The 17,570-nt window shown below is 38.0% G+C and overlaps 1 long non-coding RNA gene across 1 annotated transcript; it reads right to left on the reverse strand.

The window, feature by feature from the left end:
• Positions 1-695: 695 nt before the first annotated feature.
• Positions 696-3,011, reverse strand: LOC121786587. The gene is made up of 5 exons (XR_006047221.1): positions 2,600-3,011; positions 2,479-2,519; positions 2,326-2,401; positions 1,237-1,302; positions 696-750 (listed from the first exon to the last, which is right to left on the reverse strand). It is a non-coding gene; the product is annotated as an uncharacterized LOC121786587 (long non-coding RNA).
• Positions 3,012-17,570: the final 14,559 nt, after the last annotated feature.

The following is a 17,570-nucleotide window of genomic DNA, read 5'->3' on the forward strand; positions in this document are numbered from 1 at the left end:
AGATAGAAAAAGTCGGGGTATTACAACTAAGTCAAATAATTTCTTAAAACCCGTGCCGGTCAAATATGAGACATTTAATCATGGGCGGAGGGAGTAGAAATCTTAACTCACTATGTTACTCCCTCCGTCCGATTATAAGTGAGGCATATTCCTTTTTAGACAGTGAGACATTTCCTTTTATGGCAAAAAGCAACACTCTATCTTTCTCTTACTTTAATAGATTTTTCTCATGTAATGGGATGGAGGGAGTATTTAATTAGCGTTGAAAAGTAAGGGTCGATCCCATATAGATGGGATATTTGGTGGTCGTTTGTGTAATGATGTGTTCGGAGGTGGTTGATGCCACGCAAACTTTGTGGGTTATATTAACTACTAAAAGCAGGAAACTAAACTGACTATGTTTGTCACGACCGCCCTTAAGGGTTAATAAATACGGGCGATCGTGATTAAAAGAATTTAATAAACAGACGAAAAGAATTAGGGTTCAACACAAGTTGGACCAACAATTAATATCCCGATAAATAACCCAGAGTTTGATATTATCCAACAAGAAATTCAAAATATCCATTATCCTAACAATTAAAGTTGTCGGCCCAAATAAAACATAATTAAACGAAACGTCACAGCGGAAACGACCAAGAGAAAGAGTGACGTCATGTGTGAAGACACAACGACACTCAAGGTTCAAAGACGACAATAATATCTTAAATTCACTTGCTCAACACCACCACATCCTCGTCGCCGCTCAACCTACACATAGGGAAAACACATGCAGGGCTGAGTATGATAAAAAAATACTCAGTGGCTCATGCCGAAAACATTTTCAATAAACAGTAATTTATCATGCCATTCACAAGTAACCATCGGGGTTTAGCTTTAGAAATGCCCGAGGCACTCAAAATCATTTCCATTTTTAAACATCGACTGATAGACGTTTAGCCACTGAGTCATTTTCCCATAGACGTTAGCCATATCTGCTCATACATGACTTGGAATGTGGCCACAAACCAAGCCACTAGACCGGCCAGCCCTTACGCTAGCACACAGTCTACCATAGGTGTACACTAATCCAAGTAGGGTTTGCGGCCCTACGAGGACCCGAATTCGATTTAAACAATATTGGCCAGAGCCACATCAGATAGGCACGTTAAAGCAAAACACGGCATGATAAACACATTTTCATCCTCGTAAATAAAACATTTAGGACTTTTGTCCTTATTTAAAAAGGAAGCCCACCTCGATCGCTTAAAATCTCAAGTACTCTCTTCCCTTTGGTCTCACGATTCACTTGCGATGATTCACCTTTAACATTTAGATAATACATAAATCAACACACTTTTCAAATAAATAGGTAAAAATGCATGCATCCTAAGCGAAGTTATTTATCTCGGTTTTTGATTATTCGGCGGCAGCTTACGCCCCTAATTCCTCCGTTAGCTCCTCGTATTTTTCTCACCGATATCGAAATAAAATTCCCAAAATTATAAAAGTGTATAATTAAATTGTCGCAAGCATTTTCCCCTCGAACTATATTTATTTCAGATTTAGGATATAGTTATTCATTCGTTGAAATATTCCGGAATTAATTAAATAATTCGCCAATATTAATTATCGGCCCAAAGATTTATTTAAAAGCCTCAAGTTTAATTATTTCCCCACCTTATATCTCCAATTTAAGTAAGAAGCCCCAACAAATTAAATGAGAGCCCAAAACATTCAATTTTAATTGTTGAGGCTCAAATTCTATTAAAAGAACAAAAGCCCAAAGATGTATACTCCCCCCATTCTCCCTCACGCCTATCTCTCTCTTCTTCTTCTCTCTTCTCTATCCTTCGCCGACTGAAATTTTCCTATCTCCCGTCGGCTTCTTCAGTTCGCCTCACGACGCCGGACGCCGTTGCTGCTACTACTCGTCGGGAAGAGGCTGCTGTCGCCGCTGCTCAGAGCCGTCGCTCAGCGCTGCTGTACAGAAATCGCGACGCCGCTGCTGCTGCGCAGTCACTGCCGCCGTCAGACGCTCTGCTCCCCTGAACCGCTGCCGCTGCTGCTCGTCGCCGGAATCCACCGCCGCCGCTGCCGCGAGACGCGACGCCGCTGCTGTCAGTCTCCGCCACCCGTTGCCCCGATTTACCCCGAAACAGACCCGACGCCTCCGATACCAACCCGATTCGCCCCGCAAGTAAGGTTCTTAGTTTGGTTTTCGTGAATTTTAGTTTGATTCTTTAAAAGGTTGCTCTTTGGTTTATTTTACTTTTGAGTTTCGATAGAACAACAAAGTGATATGCTTGATGTCTGGAGATTTGAGATAAAGGGGAAGGTTTATACCTTCACTGAACAGGTCGGCTCATGCAAAAAGATCAAGGCTGTTGGTTTCTCCTCCCTGAATTTGGATTCTTGGTTTCTGCAAAAATATAAGCTTTCTGTGTCAATGTGAATTCTTCTTGAGGAAGAGGATGATAGATTTTTTTTTGTAGTTACCTCAATTTGAAAAGAGTGGTTCTTGAATCTCTGTCTCGGTCCTATTCAAAAATTTCAATGAGTTTGACGTGTTGGTTTAGAAAGCAAAAACGTGTAACAGAGATGGAGTTTGCAAGATTACCTTGAGTAGGAATTTGAGGAAAAATCCTTGTTTTGCTGCAGAGATGGGAGGAACGAATGGTGCAGCAACTATTATAGAGGAGCAGAAATTTTAAAGGAAGAAGATTTGGTTGAGAGGTTGGAGAGATTTGGGGAACGGTTTTTCTTTTACGTGGGTTGAGGGGAGAGTTTTCAAATTCTAATAATTTTTCTTCCTTATTTTTGATTTAATTTATTTGGCATATTTTTGCAGATCACAGAGGAGGAATATATTTTCACGGAGGAGGATAATCTTTACAGAATCTTTAATCAAAAAATTAATTAAAGCCGATTGATGACCAAATAAATCGGGAAGATTAATTAAATTGGTTTACTCACGGTCCTTTGTATCTTATTTTAAATTATACAGTCCACAATTTATTTATTACGGACTGGATTTTTATATTATTTGTTCAATTTATCCGATCCAACACGCGGATTGAGTCCAATATATGTATTCCTCACGGAAAGGAATTATTTTAGATTCGCACAGTAATTTATTTCACAAATCTCTAGTCCAGCAACAATTAATTCACTAACAATTAATTCACGGACTTCGCAATATTAATAGCATTAATATAAGTACTTTAGGGTTCGAAAATTAGGGTTCAAAAAGTGGGGCATTACAATGTTGGTCAGAGTAAACATGAAAACTAATTAAACTAAGTGGAAAAGTAGATTTAAACTATCCTATTTGAGCCAATTGTCTAGTCTGCCTAAACTTTCGTTTGCCTAAACTTGGAAAGGAAATTAATTTATGTCATGAAGTAACTGATCTTAAACTTGAAAAGAAAATCAATTTATGTTATGAAGATTAGATTTTGACGTACGAAAAATAAGTGGAGCAGAGAAAGAGGACAAAATGCTTTAAGAGCAACTGGCGTAAACTTAATGCATCAAGATAAAAACTACCTAAAACGGCCAAGATAGATAGGGGTAAAATAGAGTTAATATTCTACCTGACCTAAAATGGAAACCTGGAAAAGCAAGCATGCAGAATACGACAAAGACATAAAGCAGAAAGAAGATTTGGAACCTAGCATGACTGTTTAACAACTTCTCTAAGGAACTACCTATCAGCATTCAAGAACTCCATTAATGACGGAAGGCTTGATAAATAAAACTTAACTTCCATCTAAACTGCACAAAGCAGTAACAGCTACATCTACGTAAACTGACCAACTTGCATGAACGATAAAATGAAACGGGAGCATGAAATGAACATTGCGAGAATTTAGAGTTAGATCTAAGCTAACTACGAAAGCAAACAACTACTGCAAGCATCCAACATACGTAAAGGCGGAAAGTAGGCATCACAACACAAGCATAATCAAAGCCATGAAATCTACACTAGACAAACTCAATTCAAACTAGTTGATCAGTTAGCATTTGCAAGTGCTTAGTTAGGTTAGGCCGATGGATCAGTTTAGTTAGTTTAGATCCCCAGTTTACTCAGTCAAGTAGGATAAACTTAACCCACCTTTTATGCGTGGCAGCAACCATTCCCAATTTGTCCGCAACAAATGTGAAACACATCGCCTCTGTGGGATTCGACCCTTTCTTTCCTTTACTAATTCATATTATTGTGGGCTAAGGTCTCGAAGGCCCTCGTTTTTGTTTGTGCACCCAGCGACACATGCGTAGGTTTCGTCGAGTCGACTTGATAAGTCAAATTCTGCCACTGGATCCATTCACAAGTTCTCGCATATAAAAGGAAGGCCTACCAGCTGGATTAGGCATACTAACTTGATCACTTCACGACAATCAAATCACAATTCAGTGTGCACGGAAGATATGAATGGGGCGTTTCATGGGGATAAGTCCAGATATCTGCAAGCATATCAGGCTGGAGGAAGGAGCTAAGGCAAACCGAGAACCACAACGGAAGTTGAACCCAAACATGCGGGAAGAGGTTTTAAAGGAGATCTTGAAGTTGCTATCATTGAGCATCATTTACTCGGTTCCCGATAGTGAATGGGTCAGCCCAGTTCACATGGTCCCCAAGAAGTCAAGAATCCAGGTGGTTAAGAACGACAAAAATGAGCTGGTACCCACCCGGTTGGTCACTGGATGGCGGATGTGCATCGACTACCGCAAGCTGAATGCCGCCGCTAGGAAGGATCATTTCCCCTTGCCATTCATACATCAGATAGGTATTTCCAAATCTCCGTAATCTCCGTAAACTCTGAAGATCAAGACAAAACCACCTTCACCTGCCCGTTTGGAACTTATGAGCATATCAAAATGTGACACCAATTATTCGGTTTAATAAATCAAGTAAGAGGTGTTACAATTTTGTATCAGAAGTTGAATTTTCACACCCCTAAGTCCCAATTTTCATTAGTTCTTCTCAATGTTAGAAGTAGAATTTTCACACCCACTTTCAAAATAGTTGAAATTAGAGGTTAGATTCTTCCATAAGCTCTTTAATCTTGTTAATAAGTTTAGTTTTGATGATAATTGATGTGAATTCTTTGCCTCAAGTTGAATAGTAAATAGAACCAAGTTTGCGTTTTGTTATAGGTTTGGAAGTTTGGAGTTATGATTGAAAGTATTGATGAAGCAAGACTTTATTGTGGTTTGCTTTTGTTATAGGTTTGGAAGTTTGGAGTTATGATTGAAAGTATTGATGTTCTCCTATTTATAAGTTACATATTGGGCACAGTCAAGGATCTATGGAAGATTTTGGATATGGCCTCCCCCAATTAGTTTTTTACGAATTATATTGAACCCACAATTTAATACAAGCTTATAAATATTACGAGCATCCAATACAGAAGTAATATTGCACTGCTTATCCAAATCTGAAATTATAAGTAATCCGGGCTTCCTCGTTTAAATGATTATTTCTCGCGCTTAAGATATAAATGTCCATTAATTAATTAATGCATGCTATGGACTTAATTAATTAACATCTTATTAATTTCAAGAATGAACTTAGCAAGAAACAGTTATTTATTATTCATGGAATGATTAAATTCCAACGGGCCAGTTTCCGAATAATAAAACCTTGTTCGAGATCCTCTTGAGGACATTATCAAACCAGACTCACCAGGCGCGCAATTGTTTATCAAGACCTACTCTTTCAGTAGATAGCATGAAGACATGTCTTGTTGTTAGATCTTTTCAGTGCTATACCACACTAATGTCATCTTATTTCAGTAAGGCTTAGAAATATCGGACTGACATTGCAACCTTTCACGATAGGAAGTTTGAGCCTATCTGGGTTGTGAAATTCTTGTTTTTCTTTATTCAGAACTGACCGTGTTACCTTAAAGTGGACGACGTCCACAATTGGTCTACTAAAACAAAGACTTAGACTTTGTTTGCTTCTTATGCATTTAAATGTTTATAAAACATCTTATAAATGCACAAGCAAACACAATGTAATAATATTAGAGATTCTATTCGTGCGAAACTGCTCAAATAATACTGAATCGGGTTAAAAGTGGATTGTAGAGTTTTTCGTATACAAGCAAGATTCTATTCGTGCTTGAAACATGCTTTTCAGTATACCAAACCTAACAATCTCCCACTTATACTCAAAACATGCTTTAGAGTATACCCACTGGCAAAAACTCTCCCACTTATACTCAAAGCAGGTCTAGGTGCTGGATATATCGAACTACCATTCATTTCACATCATGTTTGAAACTTGTTGCCATAAAGGCATTTTCTGTGAAAAAAGAAAAAAAAATCTGATTGGTTGTTCTCTGATCATATCTTTGCCACCACTATGTCTTTGCTTCTTACTTGATTTTTAATTAATTTCATCTCTCAATGTGATTCCTTAGCTTATGATCTCGTGTGTCCCTTGAGTTAGCCTTCGCTAGAGTAATTAAAAATAATACTCATAGGCATACTCAAACTTACGATTAAAGCTATTAGGAAGATACTCCTATGGTAAACACATATTATGAGGATGACTTACTCGATCACTGATTAGTCATCAGACTTCAGTGTAACCCCAAAGACATTACATGAATGACTGGTAAACTAGAATATAACGATAGCCTTTCTCAAGCACTATGGTATATTCTTACCTCAATCAAAGTCATTTACCATGGTTAATATGATATATACTTGCTATGCAAAAATACAGCTAATATCAAACTTAGTACACATCATAGCATACATGAGACATCTATCTCCAAAACTAGTCTCATTATTCTTAATCTCACTAAGTGTCAAACGACACTTGACTAGAGACAAGACAATTCCATCTTGAATGGTAAAAACATTTTCATTGAATTTCTAATGCTAAAATGTTCCAAGCAATGTATAGATATACGATTCCTAAGAGAATCTCAACATTCTTTCTAGCGATCTTAAAAGACTTAAATGCTTAGAATATAATTGGTTTTTCTCAAATCCTTTATCTTAAACCGGGCAGACAACCAATTTCCTACGTTAGATGTCAATCTTAGTTGTTTGCAACTTTATAGATTTCATCATCGTAGTGTACCAATAATATCATATTTAATGCACTTTCAACTTTCTTGTGCTTGCAGCACTGTTAAGGGCACAAGTCAGATTTCAACATTTGACAATTTTGATAAAACACATATACTCTTATTTTGATGCTTGCCTAAGACCACAAAGGTCTTCTTAAGCTTCCAATCATGTGTTTCTGGCCAATTATTACATACCTATTAGGATGTTCTGTGTAGATGATCTCCTCAAGACTTCTATTTATAGAAGGTTGTCTTGACAATCATAATACATACATTCTAATTTATGTAAGTTCTAATAGACAATAGGATCGAATAAATCCTAGCACAACGACAGTGAGAAAAACGTTCTCTTTGGGTATAACTCATTGTCATTGTCTAGCCCTTTTGACATCCACATTTACATTTTCAAATTTACTAGCACCCACTGATTGACACAACCTATAGGTAGTATTGCAAGTCTTGCAAAATATGTTGTCTATATTAGATTGTAGTTTGGAATCTATCACCTTTTCAAGGATGAATATCCGAATGAACCAATGCTACATTATAGCTAAATGGATTATGCTCAAGCTAATCTAAGACTGACTCTTACGACACTCTTAGACCCATGAACTTGTTATGTTCCTTAGGAACGCTCCCACCACAATATGGTTCTTACATCTAAGGAAATGAAGTTGATCTTATAACTGCATAAGTTTCTAATGGTATAACTTCTTGGTAAGTGGAAAAATGATATCTCTCTTTATGTTGAGAGTTATCACGCTGTTAGGCTTTTAGTTCCTCTCTTGATCTTCATACAAGATTTCTATCTTTGAAGATTACAGAACTTATAATCTTTTATCATTTAGGGTAACCTTAAAACATACCTCAGTACTTAACTCCAATTACTTGGACACCTTTCCAACACGTGTTGGAACAACATTACATCTTGAGAAGTGCTAGACTAGAGTCGCTCTAGTCCACAAAATCATGTTTTGTTGAAGGTACTGATGTTGGTAGTTTCTTTAAGGTGTTGCTCGTTATTTCTAACGCTTATCCCATCAATTATAAGATTTTAATGAGTATAACTCATCACTTAATAAAACTTTTCTTAGAAAACTTCGATTCCTATTCTGAAGGTTTTCTACTTTTCAGTTAAACCTTCTTGTAGTAATTTCTTATTACTTAAGGGGATGACTTGAGTTAGAAAACTATTTGAGTGATCAAAAGATTCCTCAAAACATTTTGTTACTACAGGATATTCCAATCGAATCATGCAACTGTATCTTGCAACTGTAAAATTAAAATTTTGTACCCTCAAGCAGAGGTCAATACGCAATAAAATTTTAACATTTGTATTGGTCACAACACCGACGAATAGTCCAGAGACCGCAACACGGCATGACCGCCAAATGTTGCCTATGCACGACCATCAGATTTAGCATTACAGAATCTTGTTTCTACAACACACTCCCATAACAATGCTCATGTGTTGATAACAAAACCAAGCTATCTCATAAATTCTGTTTGAACTTCCGAAACTTGTAATTTCTTAGGATTATTGTCCCCACAGCATGGGTGCCGATAATATTAGAAACAACTTTCTAGTTCACACTATTTATATTTGAGAAGTCTGCCCTTACGAACTTGCTATTTCTTAGGATTATTGTCCCCACAACATGGGTGGCGATAATATTAGAAAATGGCTTCATAAATTTACAGACCAATCGATGGAGACCATATACAACACACTATTGTAATTATCGCTTAGATATTTTATATGGTTTTTGCTTAATTATCACATAAGCTGATAAAGCAGATAATCCACTTAAAATAGATAAACACCAAATAAACAGATAATTCCATATAATGCATGACATTTAAACACACTGGACAATTATCTAAAATTATTTATTCTAGACAAGTGAGATTCAATTAAATAATTAAGCTCTTCATTGGATAATTATTATCCAAATTCATTTAGGATTTATCAAGATATAGTTAACTATCTAAATCCATCTAGGATTATTCTAGATTTTATTTCGATAAAATCAAATCCTTCAATTCAAGTTAACATATTACTAGATAGAAACAATTCCATCATAATCCATAAGATGAAAATAAAATCGTAGGGGTGTGTTAGGGTCCTTACAACATCTTAGTGTAAAACACAGCACAAATCACAGTCCTTGGATCATTAGATTGGATGGTTGTGATTAGTTATATTATCATACTAAAAATATACATTATTAGACGAGGTACATTATTAGACTGGAAATTTACATTATTAGACTAAAACTGTACATTATTAAACTAAAAAGCTACATTATTATCCGAGCTACATTATTAGGTTAAAAATCTTCATTATTAGATGACACGTTATATTAATCTAACTGTTAGATCACAATATCCAATGGACTCCAACTGTTTTGAGTTTTACTTATACTTAGCGTTCGGATATGAATACATCCCTAAAATCATATTGTCACGACCGCCCATACTAGGGGTACCACAAACGCGGCGATCGTGACCGACATGCATGGATAACGTTTTTAAAAGAAAATCCTAATTAACTTAAAGGAAGAAAGACATTTTAGTTTAAAGAAGTTTAAGGTTAAAATTTTACTATCAATTAGAAAAGGCTTATAATAAATACTTTTTAAAAGAAAAATAAAACGGAGAAAATAAACTTTAAAACAAACCCAATTAACTTCTAAAGTAGACCATTTAATTTAATTCACGAGAACACCATTTTCAAAAGATAACGTAATTACTTGGTTAAAACCTAACACAACCATACATGTTCAAACACAGTACGAAAAGATTAAAGTCTTGAGACATAGTTTAAAATATAGCAGCGGAAAATAAGGTTTAAAGAGAGTCAAGGATCACGCCTATGTATGAAGACACAACGCGTCCTAAGGCTAGCTCAACATCCTTCGCAACATCCTGCTCAACCTGCAAAATTGTAAAAGAAAATGCAGGGCTGAGTACTTGTTGTACTCAATGGGCTCATGCCGAAAACATTTTATATAGTTATGTCATCTAATACCAGTGATCTCGAGTTTTTATATGAGATTAAGAAATTACCACGAGAACACAAAAACATTTCATAGACTGGCCAGACAAATAATCTCCCCACTTTCTCAACAATCCATCAATCACAATCATCATTCCATGTGCGACGAAAGTGTGGCCACACTATTCGCCCATGAGACCGGCCGACTAGCAAGGACGGCTCACGATCCCACCAGTGTACACAGCCTGATAGGGTTTGCGGCCCTACTCAGACCCGAATTCGTTTCACAACACAGCCATATAGCCTAACGGAGTAAACTCAGACGAACTAGGCATCAGACACACAATCTCAATCAAAACAAACCATGGTATGACATAACAAGTTAAACCACCCATAACGCCACATAGTATTTTCGGAAAAATAAAGAGATTTGAAAAGAAAGCCCACCTCGTTCGCTTAACAATTCACAATCCAACATATGGCAACTCTCGTTCCTCGAGTTCACGAATACACAATCACCCTTGTCAACGACAACACAAGTCAGCCTTCCACAAAAATCATACTACTATGCATGTCCTATCATTTCTCTCTCATCGTTTTTCTCAATTAACCCAACCCAACGTTCGTCACAAAGACGGAAAAATACACCGTAATATATTTCAACTTATCACACGTGATCACATCATTAGGCACGTTCCTTGGACATACATACATCATATAATACTTTTAAACTTGAAAATAAGTGTCATTTTATCAAGGCAGAAAACTGGCAGAACTGCGCGACCGTTTTGTAAAAATCACTATAAATTCACCGACCTCAAAAGATGCTAAATTTTGGTCACAATACAGAGGACACATTCAAGTTCATCCATGAAAATTTCACACTGAAATCACGTCATTAATCAGTCATATCATATATTGAACTCTCTGGTCGGAACATATAATTTCTAACAGTATTGCGCAGTTCATTTGAAAAATTCACCATAAATTCATACGATGCCCAAAAAGGCTAAAGATTTAACACAATTCGTTCGTTTGATGGGTCGAATACAGATCATAAGTCACTGGTCGTGCATCACAGATTTCTGGTTCAAATTCGAAAATAGGGTTTTTAAAACTTCCACAACACAACCACCGATTTTCCATGCTCGAAAACACCAGATCATGCTTACACGTTCCTCATACACATATTTGCTTACAACTCATATTATTCACCAATTAATTCAATCCAACACACATGATTTCAATCAACAACGCAAAACCAAACAAGTTCTTACGAAACACACTTTTCCTCCCGTTAAAACTTGCGATCTATTGGACCTACACCCTCTACATGCCTGTAGGACTCAAGAACATGGTCAAAACGGATAGGATGAGAAAAAGTGAGCAATATACCTTCTTTGACACAAAACGAATCGGTAGAAACGATGAACGAAGCGATTCGTCGGAGGCGCTCGAAAATAACTTCAACGGATTGCAAGAACAAGAGTTGGATGGAGGATTTTTGGAGAGAAGATGAGTGGGAGAGAAAAATCGTGTGGGAGTGAGGGAGAAGGGAGGGACGCGTTTTTTTTTTTGTGCTAGGGTAAGAGTTTCTCTAGCATTTAATTAATAATTATTCTCACACTTAATTAAAATAATTGTGGAGGAATAAAATAGAGGTCAATAAATAAATCCCACAATTAAAATGAGAAATAGGCGTGTATGAGGGAATGAGATTTTTCGAAAATTAGGCATTATTTGGAGAGAGATATATTCACAAATTTGATAAAAAGATATTGAATATTTCATAAATAAGGTAACAAGCTAAATTAAAAGGAATCTCCAAGAATGAAATAAAGTGGGCGTGTGTTTTAAGGGGGTAGCAAGGAAATATTTAAATCCTCCAATAAAAAAGAAATAGGATTTAAATTTGGTAATTTTTTTTGTAGGAAAAGACCCCACAAAATAGGTAACAAATAAATTAATTCCCCAAGGAAAATCATGTAGGATAAATTAGAGATAATTTGGTTTGGATTTAATTTGGATAAATATCCCAAAATAATTTATTAAATCCAATAAAGAAAATACTATTTCCAATACTTTGAAGAGGCCGAAAATTCCAACTAGCATGGCTAGAACAAAATGCATAATCCCATTTAATTAATTTCCCCACATTGGAAAAATATAAAATATCAAGCACTTCATTCCACATCACTCACGACAATTATTTCACGCAATTCACTTAATCACATAGAAACAAAAGTTTCACAATCCAAATTTCAAATAACCATATAAAAAGAGTCACAAATTTTTGGGATGTTACATCCATCCTTCCCCTCTAAGCAAAAATTTCGTCCCGAAATTTGATCGTCTCACACAAATAGCTCGGGAAACTTTTCTTTCATCTTATCTTCTAACTCCCATGTAGCTTCCTCGGGACCATGGTGCCTCCACAACACCTTCACGGACGCTATCGTCTTGTTTCGTAGCTCTTGCACCTTCCGATCTAGGATTGCTTCGGGCCTTTCCTCGTAGCTCATGTCGGGGGTTAGGATCACTTCCTCTTGGTGAATCACATGTTTGGGGTCAAACACGTACTTGCGCAACTGCGACACGTGGAACACGTTGTGCACGTTCCCAAAGCTGGGTGGTAACGCCAATCGATACGTTACAGGACCTACTTCATCGATGATCTCGTACGGTCCCACAAAATGCGGTTTCAGCTTGCCCTTCACTCCAAATCTCACAACTCCTCTCATCGGGGATACTTTCAAGAACACTTTGTCACCAACGTCGAATTTGATTTTCGTTCGGCGCACGTCAGCATACGACTTCTGCCTATCTTGAGCTTCCTTGATCCTTGCGCGGATTTTGTGCACAATTTCGGTCATCTCCTCTATAGCGTCGGGTCCTAACATCTTCCTCTCGCCAACTTCATCCCAATAAAGTGGGGATTGACACTTTCTGCCGTACAGGGCTTCATACGGAGCCATATCGATCGTCGCTTGATAGCTATTGTTGTAGGCGAATTCAACCAATGGTAGAACCGTTTCCCAACTTTCCCCTCGATCTAAGACAACGGCTCGCAACATATCTTCAAGTGTCTGAATCATCCTCTCTAATTGCCCGTCTGATTGCGGGTGATAAGCAGTACTAAAGTTCAACTGGGTACCCAATTCTCTTTGCAAACTCATCCAAAACTTCGATGTGAACTTCGTATCGCGGTCGGACACGATGGTCTTTGGCACTCCATGCAATCGCACAATCTCGCTCACGTAGAGCTTAGCTAACTTGTCCGCGCCATAAGTAATCTTCATCGGTAAGAAGTGCGCGCTTTTAGTAAGTCGATTAATGATTACCCAAATCGCGGTGTTGCCCTTCTGTGACTTTGGCAAACCCGTCACGAAATCCATAGCTAGATGCTCCCACTTCCATTTGGGAATTTCAAGCGGTTGTAACTTCCCATATGGCCGTTGGTGTAAGGCCTTCACTTGTTGGCATGCTAGACATCGTTCCACATATGACGCTACGTCCCCTTTCATTCCATTCCACCAAAACCGTTTCTTCAAATCCCGATACATCTTCGTGCTTCCGGGGTGTGCGGTGTAAGGCGTGTCGTGCGCTTCACTCAAAATCTCATCTTTTAGCGTCTCATCGCTCGGCACACACAGTCGTCCATCGTACGTCAAAGCATTATCCGCCTCCTCACGGTAATGATCCAGCTTCTCGGCTCTCACCTTCACACGTAATTATTCCAACTTCTCATCACGTCGCTGGGCTTCTATGAGCTTGGTTCTCACATCTGGCTCAATCACTAGCGTCGCCAATCTCGCTTCTACTGTCTCGGACGCTTTCACTATTTCCAATCTCATCTTGTCAAATTCGTGAATCAACGCTTCCTCTTGCGTTAGGAAATAAGCCAGTTGAGATTGGTTCTTCCTACTCAAAGCATCGGCTACTACGTTCGCCTTGCCCGGGTGATAGTGAATACCACAGTCATAATCTTTCACAATCTCTAACCAACGTCACTGTCGCATGTTTAGCTCTTTCTGCTCGAAAAAGTACTTGAGACTCTTGTGATCTGTATATATCTCGCATCTCACTCCATAGAGATGGTGTCTCCAAATTTTCAGTGCATGCACCACTGTTGCTAACTCCAAATCATGAGTCAGAAATTTATATGCTATCACCTTCCCATCTTGAATTAACACACATCCTAGTCCTACTTTCAACGCGTCCGTATCGACGGCGAAGTCCTTGTCGGGTTCTGGTACCGCTAGGACTGGTGCTGTAGTCAATTTCTCCTTCAATAGTTGGAAACTCGCCTCGCACTATGGCGTCCAAACCACCTTAATTCCTTTCTTTAGTAGTTGTGTCATCGGTCTCGCAATCTTAGAGAATCCCTCGATGAATCGTCGATAATATCCCGCCAATCCCAAGAAACTGCGGATTTCACTTGGCGTTTTCGGCGATTTCCAATTCTGTACGGCCTCGACCTTTGCTGGGTCTACCAGAATCCCATTTGCCGTCACAATATGACCAAGGAAGTTCACTTGAGTCAACCAAAACTCACACTTACTAAACTTGGCATAAAGTTTCTCCCTTTGCAACGTTTCCAACACTGTTCGTAGGTGTTGTCCATGCTCCTCCTTGTTCTTCGAGTATACCAACACGTCGTCGATGAAGACTAACACAAACTTGTCAAGATACTCATGGAAAACTCGGTTCATCAAGTCCATGAAAACGGCTGGGGCGTTGGTCAGCCCAAATGGCATCACGATGAAATAATGGCCATAACGAGTGCGAAAAGCAGTCTTAGGCACATCCTCTCGTCGGACCTTTAGTTGATGATACCCTGATCTCAAATCCATTTTCGAGAATACGCCCGCTCCTCGAAGTTGGTCAAACAAGTCGTCAATCCTTGGCAGTGGGTACTTATTCTTCAAGGTCATCTTGTTGAGCTCACGATAGTCGATGCACATCCTCATCATTCCATCCTTTTTCTTCACGAACAACACAGACGATCCCCACGGTGATACACTAGGCCGAATAAATCCCAAGTCTAGCAGTTCTTGCAACTGAATCTTCAATTCAGCCAACTCTTTAGGGGCCATTCGGTACGGTGCTTTCAATACTTGCGCAGATCCGGGTTCTAAGTCGATGGTAACTCGACTTGTCTGTCGGGCGGCGGTCCAGGTAAGGTTTCAAGGAACACATCAGGAAAGTCTCATACTACTGCCACGTTTTCCACTTTCAAATCCGTCTTCTCTTCTCCGTTCAAGTACACGGATGCGCCGGACGCCCTTTTCTTATCATCGTGGTTGCTTGCAATGCGGAGATTATGGAGGTTCGTCGGTTCATGGAGATCCCATATAAGATGGTCGGCTCTTTGCCCGGGGCTTGAAAAGAAATCTGCCTCCCTTTGCAGTGAATCGTCGCGTGGTTCTCGGCAAGCCAATCCATTCCCAAAATTATGTCAACGCTCTCCAAGGCATGACGTGTAAGAGTCGAGCTACTACTCTTAACTCTCCTAACACAAACTTTAGTCAAACAGTCTTAACTTGGATATTATCCGATTTTGAAATATAACAATTGGTTATGATCATCCCTACGGAGCTTGAAATAACATAAGATAGGTCATGAATATGGGATGAAATCAAATAAATGTCAATTCTCATAGTAGGCTACCAAAAGATAATTTAGTTGTTCGACCAAATTTGGAAGGTCCACACATCAATGGATAATTACTTAAAGAGTTGAGGATAAAAAGGATTAGTTGCGTAAGGATTGAGAAATGTAGGCAGTTGTCACAAAGCAGTACAGATCATGGTTCAACGAAAATCTTAATATGGAATGATAGATTCACGGGTTCATAAGTTTGTGAAAGACAACCAAAGTCAAAGGGGCTTTTGAAAAAAAATCAAGTGTATTAAGTTTGTTAAGGCAAGGTACAAAATGTAGGCCTTAACTTCGTTTTGTAGAAAGAAAGGTCCTATTATGGAAAGGATACATATAGTGGAACTGAACCAAAAGAATTTCACTCTGTAAGAAAGAACTTGACACAGACATGGTGACCAAATGAAAAGTTGAACAAAAGTTCCAAGAGAAATATCCCACAGAAACATGTCTGCAAAACGTGATTGTATTGAAGGACATAACTGCAAGCAGTCTTAGGAATGAAGTTCAATAGCAAAGGCTCACAAAGTCAAAATATTATTCGTATAAATAATAAGTCAAAGAAGACTACAATCAATCCAATTGTCCAAAGTTATGAAGGCAACACCACTTTCCAAGAATTGAGAGTGAGTTAATGACTCAATGGAGGAAAAGAAATAATATGCATCACTTGCAAGGGGTGAATGAAACAAGCCGTTAAGTAGACAAGGGCTCACGGTTATTTGAAAGGTCCTGAAAAATAACTTCTTAGAATCCAAGTAAGAACTGTTGATTAAAATAGTTTGTTATAGCTATTAAAGTCACACCTCCTTGTTCATCTTTCGCAAGCCGAAACTGGTAACATCACTCTAAGAACTGTGGATTCCACGCTGAGATTTTTCGTGTCATTGCCACTAATAACGATAGTTGAAATCCATATCTTCATAAAATTCTTTGCCTGTCATAATGACTATCCTCGTAGGACATGGTTATCATCCTCGTGCTCCTTAGCAGAGTATGGAGATCATCTCCCTTGTGCTTCCACTTACGCAAGATTAAACTATACTATTTTAAATCGCGAGTATGATCGCCCGTCGTTGCATGAAAATATCTCTTAGCATCGGTTCTTCTTGTCTCGCACCTTGACTTAAGCGTTTGCCTAAACTCTCATATTCTCGTACGTTTCATTGCTCGGAAAAGCAATTGTTAAGTTTTCAACTTAGAACTACGATTCGCGCGGTCAACTAGGCTTATATTTTAGGTACTCTAAGTTCACAACACAAATCATCATCTCATATATCATCATCTACTTCAGTTTACGTCATTCGTACCTCAAGATAAACACATCACATTTTCACATCCCATAGCAAAACACTTTCGAACTTCACATTATATTCAAAACTTTTGAAACAAAATTTCTTTACACTTTCACATTTTCCTAAAAATTTTCCACATCTCACTTTTAAAGTAAAAGTTGACTCAAACTAAATCGTAATTTCGCATCAACTTTCATCATTCGTATAAAACATTCCATAGAATAACACATCATACCTCGCACCTCATAACATACATAACATCACACTTCCACAGCTCAATTTTCCAAACGAAGTAAATTTTTTTTTTGTCGAAACTTAATTTTTTTTTTGAACAATTCATAAACACAACATTTTCCATTGATCAAATAAATTTTCTCAAAAGAAAGAACTAACATATTTTCATTTAAAGTTCAAAGATTATTTTTTTTTCTTCAAAAAGTTCCAACAACTTTCCACAACATAAATATTTTTCCCACTAGAACAACTAGTCATTAATATTGCAAAACTCATATCACATTTGCATTCCAAACAAAACACTCATGCACTTCA

Source organism: Salvia splendens, chromosome 22 (assembly GCF_004379255.2).
Source record: "Salvia splendens isolate huo1 chromosome 22, SspV2, whole genome shotgun sequence".
NCBI classification, from domain to species: domain Eukaryota; kingdom Viridiplantae; phylum Streptophyta; class Magnoliopsida; order Lamiales; family Lamiaceae; genus Salvia; species Salvia splendens.